We start from the raw sequence: 8,176 nt of genomic DNA, 5'->3' as shown, positions 1-8,176 counted from the left end.
TGTTCAAATACTGATATTGCAAGCGAGAATTTTGAGTTCCACTTAATAATAAAGTTTTGAATGCCTTTTAAAGGAATTCATGGATACGCAAAATTAGATCTGTCGACCAGGCTACGTGCAGTCGTGCGGGTAGATGAGAGATATTAGCCTAACTAACATATTTACAATGGTTTTTATCTTTTTCAGTGTTTGTATCGTAAATTATTGGTGTCACTCTGCATTTTATTTTTTCGACTTTTCGTCTGCTTGTCAGCCAAGATTTTATAGCAGCATATATGCATTGCTGTTCATATAACGGATTCCACAAGATTTGGGTATCCGCCAAATGTTTGGTGTATACACTTAAGGCAAAACAATCGTGCCGTTCCGATAAACCCGACTTACCCTATTTTACCTGCCAACCATTTTAGAGTACGTAACCACGGAAGAGAAAAAAAAGAGAAAAAAACCGTAAAATCACGCGTTCGTTACTTTCCATTGATTTTTGGCAGAACGAGGATTTTTTGGGTTTTTTTTTTTTCTTTTTATATGTATGATTACGTTTTTTCTGGAAATGTGCCCAGTGTTTGACCGCCCTGAACCCCTGAAAAATGCATATATTAAAATAAAATATATTTGGAAAACATTTCCTGCCGACCCTAACCTACCCTATTTTTGAAAACTATGTTATCGGAACAGCACAATGAATGTCTTTGGCCTTATCATGAGTTTCATAAAACTGTTGCAGTAAATATGGCCGATCAACAAACGGATGCCGTTTGTCTACGGAATTCACCCTGATTTTCCCTATAATAATATACCGAAGTGTTCAACATACTATCCAGTGGCGCTCCTTTATCTGTGTCAGTATTTGTAGCAGCTTAAATCTCTTGCCGCCCACAACTCTGCCTTTCTCCGTGTCTCCCATTGTCTGTCTCTCTGTCTCTCTGTCCCTTTTCTGGCTCTCTATGATTCTGCCTGTCTCTGTGTCACTCTGTCTGTCTCTGTCTGTCTGCCAGTCTCTCGCTTGACTGGACTTTTTGTAGTTGTGTATGATACTGAGGTTAGATTAACCTAAATCACAAAGGAACGAAGAGCCTGATGCTGTACATGTGACGTGTGGTTCGAACGTCAAAGTAGCGAAGTTTTGTCCAAAGGATAGGATTTTCCAGTAATTAACACAAGGTTTAAAGTGTGTTTACATTATGTTGAGAAAGGTCAGTTTGTACGCCAGACGTAACCTTAGATGCTTAACATTTCATGTTTACTACAATACCTCTCTTTTGCATTATTATGTGTCATTGTAATAATATAACAGAACTGTGAACGCGATCAATGTCATTTGTCGATCAGGAGACTGAGAAGGAATGCATAAAAACTGATTTACGAGACTGTACCGTCTTCTATACATTTGAAAACTAGACTTGAATTTCCACTTCGAAAGAATATCCCGAATTTAACTCGTGCAGACTTACGTTTCGCCGTGGATGCTAGGAAAGTTATGTTGACCTTCATTACAAAGGAACAAGGACTAAATTCTTGACGATTTAGAGTTATAATTATCTGTGTCGGCAAATTATGTCCAAATTTGCGACTTTCTGTCGCCTTAATACTAATCTTTATAGCTGCATATCCGCAGGTGTAAAAAAAAACAATGTGCATTCCATAGGACCCGGTACCTACTTTAGGTTTAGTGTGACATACTTTGACAGGTGCGTGTGGATAAAACTTTTATCTAAATATCAACGATCAATAGCAGGGACTGCGATGCTATTGATAATATGTAAAACACTGAACAGGTGTCCTGGATACCGACGTTGAAGCACAGGTGGACCAGACGTTATTAATATTATTGAGTTTTTCTCTCTGTTTTCTCTGTTAATTTCTCTCCTTTTCTACATGCTCTGACTGGTCGGCTCTGACTAATCAGCGTTTAATAATATTCGATGGACCAATTGGACATCAAATGCGCCATGCAATCTTCTGAATTCACAATTTCACATTCTTGAGTTGTGAGCTGTTAGCATACATGTCAGAGGACCTCCTGGTCACTCGATTGATTCTGCTTGGCATGTGAAGTTTTGCAAACACCGCCTGCTGATAATATATTTATATACGCTGTATTGTTACAGAGCAACATTTATCAAATGTCTCAAAGAACAATGACTTGTCAGCGTGACTTATTTTACATCGATAGCAATAAATGATAAGAACATCGATTTCTGGCAGGCACTATAAAAATTTCAAACAGTTTACAGTCTTACATACTTTGTTTGTCTAAAATGCCTGTATTAATAACATTGATCAATAACGCGGGCTGCTTTATTGTTATAGATTACTTTTTACATTGTGTAATATTTAAGCAATAAAGCACACCAAGCAATGGTATAGCAAGAGATTTTGACCAGTTCACGACATATGCATGAGCGATAGCGAGTGCATATGTCGTGAATTGGTCAAAATCGAATATATTTAAATTGTGGCGTGATACGTCATGAGCGGATTTTTGCTCAAGCTGCGAGGTCGCGCGTATGCCAGCAGTGGTATATCACCAATATACCACGGTTCTTGTCGCGTCTCGGTAGTCAGATCGCTGTACTTGTACCATCAATATACTGGTATGATATAATCAAGTATTAGGACTTCGTTCTGGCGCATTGAAGTAAACAGATATATGTACAAATTCATACTGTAGTTAGAGTGAAGTTCGCTATGTGTCCCTTTCTGTCCGCTTGACTCTGTAGCCCCTCTCTCTCTCTCTCTCTCTCTCTCTCTCTCTCTCTCTCTCTCTCTCTCTCTTCTCTCTCTCATATTTTCGCGCTCTCTCTCTCTCTGTTCTCTCTCTCTCTCCTCTTCTCTCTTCTCTCTCTCTCTCTCTCTCTCTTCTCTCTCTCTCTCCTCTCTCTCTCTCTCTCTCATAATTTCGCCGGGAACACAATAGAATCATTTACAAACGCATTAAAGAATTTATGCTCATACTCAGTTGATTCAAGTTTTGGATGACAATAGTCTTCTGTTGCTGAAGTAGTTTTTCGTATATCGACACCTTTTTCTTGGAGACGTGCACATTAAAGGAATAAATCTTTGTCTAATAACTTAAAATAAACGTTTTTTGAATTATATTTTTTATAAATGTATGCCTTTTCAGCAGATATCTATTACATTCTGTTATGTCGACCTTCCTTCACTTATTTATTATACTATAGCCAGGTTGACCTGAATCAGAAGGGAACAAAGACTTTAATCCTTTACAAGTGTTGTTTTTGTTTAAACATCAAGGAAGCGATTGTACGATGAAACTCTTTCCAACTTCTTCACTTTGTAAAAATATACTGGAAATTCACAATGAACGAGTTTGACATACTGAAATTTTTCAAGCAAAATATTTTACTTTTGTTCTGTTTTGCATGCTTTCACATGGAAAGAGTATACTAAATTTAGTTTGTGCAGACCTTACTTTCGTCTGGCAGGATATGAAATTTATGATGACCTTAATTACTGTGGAACAAAGCCTTAGTACTTTAGGATTTCTTTGCTTTACCCACCTGTGTCGGCGAATCAAGTCTAAATTGTACGACTGTACGTCAATTTACTTTCTACCCATTTTTATAGCTGCATATTCGCTAAGTTGTATTAAATGAGTGTACGTTCAATAAGACTTGGGTACCTGCTGGAGGTTAAGTAGCACAAAATAGCAACGGCCAGTAGCCGATAATATTTGAAACCTTGAACAGGTGTCCTCAATACCGACGACGAAGGCAATATGATCGCGGTCAATTAACTTGCATATTATAGCGAAATATAAATGTATGCCTTCTTGGCGTAAATATCTATAAAATTCTGTTATGTCGACTTGGAAGCCACTCTGTAGTTGGATCTGTGAGTCAGTCACACTGTCATACTTTCTCAGATGCATTACCACTCTCGCGGCATCATTCTGAACACGTTGTAATTTATTAAAAAGCTGATTTGGCATGCCATTTAATATTGAATTGACCTACTGAGATGGGAGCTAATGAGAGCGTGAACAAGAACTCCAGTAGTGCCTTGATTCAAATATTGACGAATACGTCGGAGGTTTTAGAAGCTGTGACTGGCTTTTTTTACAAATGTGGTTGACATGGTGTCCCATCGACAAGGTTTAATCAAGATCCCTCCTAGGTTACGAACCGTTTTAACAATTTTGACTCTGCCATTATCATTTTGAACATGGTCAAAAGTTAATTTGGTGAACTGTTGTTTGGTACCAAAAAATTACAACTTCTGTTTTGTTGTCATTAAGTTTCAACCTGCGTTCCAACATCCAATTTTGAATATCACATACACAGGTTTCTACACTTTCAAGTGCTGTAGTTTGATCATCAGCTCTCGGTCCAAATGCTTTCAAAAGCTGTGTATCTTCTACATAACTATGACTGTGTAATAAATGTTTTTTGTTTGTTTGTTTGGTTTTTTGCGACGTGCAACAATGTACTCAAATAAGCTGTAAACAGAACCGGTCCAAGGCAAGATCCTTGTGGAACACCAAATCTGATACCACACTTTTCAGACAAACTGTCGGATATCAGTACTCTTTGTGTGCTATTACTCGGATAAATTGCAAGCCAATTCAAACCTTGTTATCTAATCAAAAGTCAGTGTGGAGCAAAATTTGATGATAAACTGCCTCAAAGGCAGTCCTGAGATCCAGCAACACAAAATATTAATATGGTGGTGTTTGCTTTTAATACGGAAATTGTGTATGCTGCCAGACTTAAATCATTTTTTCCAACATGTAGTAATGTCAACCTATATGCAAGTGTGTAGAATAATTATGTTTTGCGATCTTCTGAATTCACAATCTTCACATACTTGAAATAGATGTGAAATTTACAACTGACATGATTTAAAAAGAGACAGTTTTCAACCGAGAATTGTAACAGTTGAAGTGCTTTGCTAAGGAAAGAGGTTTAGAATGATTGCCAAACAATAGCGCACATACGTATCAAAAGTCCGCTATTGCATCTACGTGCAGTCGGACAGGACACAAAGGTTATGTTGACCTTAATTGCAAGAGATTGAAGAGCCTTAATCCTACACCATTATTGTGTTGTTAAAATGTTTCAATAGGCAAATCGTGACTGAACTTTACGACTTTATTTGATCAACTATAAAATTTTACTGGGTTTCCTTGTGAGAAAATCTTACACTCGACAATACTTTGCTCGGTATAAGAGGATTTCGGACAAGAAAGGATGGTTCTTATATATAAGTAGGTTATAAAGCTGCTTCAATGTCTAACATGCAACATCCTACGGTATGTGGAATGGCATTTCTTTATATTATGCCGATGGAGATGGAATTTCTTTATATTATGCCGATATACGTCAATACTGTGATTAAATGTAATCATGTTTTTTCACTTTAATATATCTACATTATATTAACAGCTCAATAGTGAAAAGTTGAACTGTCTAATGCCCTCACGTGTAGCCTCGTAGGAAATCAATTGGCTAATCTTTATGACTTGGATCTATTCACAATTCGCGCCACAGTGAAAATTGACGAGAAAATCATTAAATACGTTCTAAGACAAAATGATAGTTTTCAAGCATGAATTGTAGCGTTTATATTTCTTTCCTTTGATCCTTTTGTGTCGGTTTTTAAGGCTAAATTAGAAAACCATGCTCAGGACTTAAACTCAATCATATCGGTCAAGTGGTGTTGTGTAGGACCGGGATACTACAGCGATTTGAATTATGAGCAAGCAAAGAGACTCCAATCAATTATGACATTTTGTCGTTAAGCCACCATCTAACTACTGTAGACATTGAAATGGACTTCTTATTCTGAATAAAAGTGTTCGATATACTGATATTGTAAGCGATAAATTTTGGGTTTGCTTAATAAGGGATTTTTGAAGACTTTAACAGACGAAACACCAATGCTCAAAATTCAGATTTGCTGACCTACGTGCAGTCGGTGCAGGATACTGAGCTATGTTTACGTTACCTACAAAGTAACAAAGGGGATTAATGCTATACAATGTTTGTGTTGTAAACAACGACTTTACGATTTTTTTTGCTGCTTGTCAGCCAATATTTATTGTAGCACATGTGCATTGCTGTAAAAAGAAATCGATATACATTCCACAAGGCTTTTCAGTGTCAGAAACTTTATCGCTCGACACAATAAAACTGTTGTACTCAATTTCACGATCAAGAGCAAAAACTGTCTTCTTGACATTGATTAAGTTTACATATTGAACACTGATATTTTGCATATCAAGATGGACCGTGATACAGTCATTATGTAAACGTTCCCTAGTTCACCGAAATGTCCTACAGACAGACCCCCTCCTTAGCGCTCCTTTGTCAGTATCTCTCTCTCTCTCTCTCTCTCTCTCTCTCTCTCTCTCTCTCTCTCTCTCTCTCTCTCTCTCTCTCTCTCTCTCTCTCTCTCTCTCTCTCTCTCTCTCTCTCTCTCTCAACTTCTAATCTCTGTATGCATTGGAATTAGACGGGAAATTTTTTAGTTAATGTGTTCAATATACTGATATTGCAAGCGAGAAATTTTGAGTTCGCTTAAAAAAATTTTGAACGCCTTTGAAAGGAATTCATGGATACGCAAAGTTTAGATCTGTCGAACAGGCTACGTGCAGTCGTGCAGGATATTTACAATGGGGTTTTATCTTTTTCAGTGTTTGTATCGTAAATTATTGGTGTCACTCTGCATATTGTTTTTTCGACTTTTCGTCTGCTTGTCAGCCAAGATTTATAGCAGCATATATGCATTGCTGTACAATAAATCGGATTCCACAAGATTTGGGTATCCGCCAAATGTTTGGTGTGATACACTTTAGGCAAAACAAATCGTGCCGTTCCGATAACCCGACTTACCCTATTTTCACCTGCCAACCTTTAGAGCTACGTAACCACAGAAGGAAAAAAAGAGAGAAAAAAACCGTAAAATCACGCGTTCGTTACTTTCCATTGATTTTTGTCAGAACGAGGATTTTTGGGTTTTTTTTTTTTCCTTTTATATGTATGATATGTTTGTATAGTTCATTGCACGAGTAGGTGTGCTGTTACAGTTGTAATCACCACACTTATGGTCAGGAACTTGTAAACATCACGAGGCCGAAGGCCTCGTGATGTTTACAAGTTCCTGACCATAAGTGTGGTGATTACAACTGTAACAGCACACCTACGAGGTGCGATTAACGACTTATACCACGAAAAACAGGCCAATGTTCTCTAAAATTTGAAAATTACTGTCAATAAATCGTTTACTTTTGATTTGAATACCCACATATGGAATGGAGTGACCGATTGTACGTCGAAAGGTTCACAGAGGTCATCATGCACCTGGCATGCGAGTTTGGGAGAATGACCTATCCCAAGCAAGTAGGACAAGGGCTCTGGTCAACTGCAAATCTGCATTTGAATAAGGGTACAGAGTGGTATAATGCACCTGTGTAGAAGGAAACTGTTTTAGTCTGATTGGTTAAATAAAATGGCTTGCCTTACTCTATCTTGTTGGCTATTGGCTAGCGAGAAGGAATTCAATCTGTAGATGCATGTGATTGCCTCGTGGATGCATCAGGCTTTCAATACCATTTTCGTGTTTTCGACTGGTCAAGATGGACCTTGTCAACTTGTCTGATCTGATGACCCAAGAGACTTCCTAGAGTTCCATGGACGGCCATGTAAAAACAACCAAAGTGGATTTTACACGGGCAAACTGCCCTATAAGAGCAGCCGCTACTACGGAGCGCATAAAATCCACGATGTGTACTTCAACTTATAAAAAAGTACTTGGCGATGATAACACCGGACGGGATTGTACTATCGATGAGCCTTGCCAAGGGATAATCAAGTTCTCCTGCCAGGAAATACACGTCTTTACACAAAGCAAATGTGCAAGATGGCTTGGCCAGACTGCCAGCACACTGGATATTCTGGCAAGGTAATTTATTCTTTTACTAAAATATTTATACACAGAACGAATTCTGTAAAGTTATAAAATTAAATTCATTGACCAAAACAATTTGTTGTGTGTGCGGCAGTATCACAGAATTTCTTTCACCTATTCCACAAACGTTACAAAAAGGCTGTACTTATTTCCATGATATTTGTCACATATGTCTTTTGTTTGATAATTTCAGGTGAATGCGGCAACATCTCTGTACCATCAGGGATTCGATGAGCAGCTTATC

This window comes from Ptychodera flava, chromosome 12, assembly GCF_041260155.1.
Source record: "Ptychodera flava strain L36383 chromosome 12, AS_Pfla_20210202, whole genome shotgun sequence".
NCBI classification, from domain to species: Eukaryota; Metazoa; Hemichordata; class Enteropneusta; family Ptychoderidae; genus Ptychodera; species Ptychodera flava.
The sequence above is the reverse complement of the archived record's forward strand: the minus strand, read 5'-3'. Positions refer to the sequence as shown.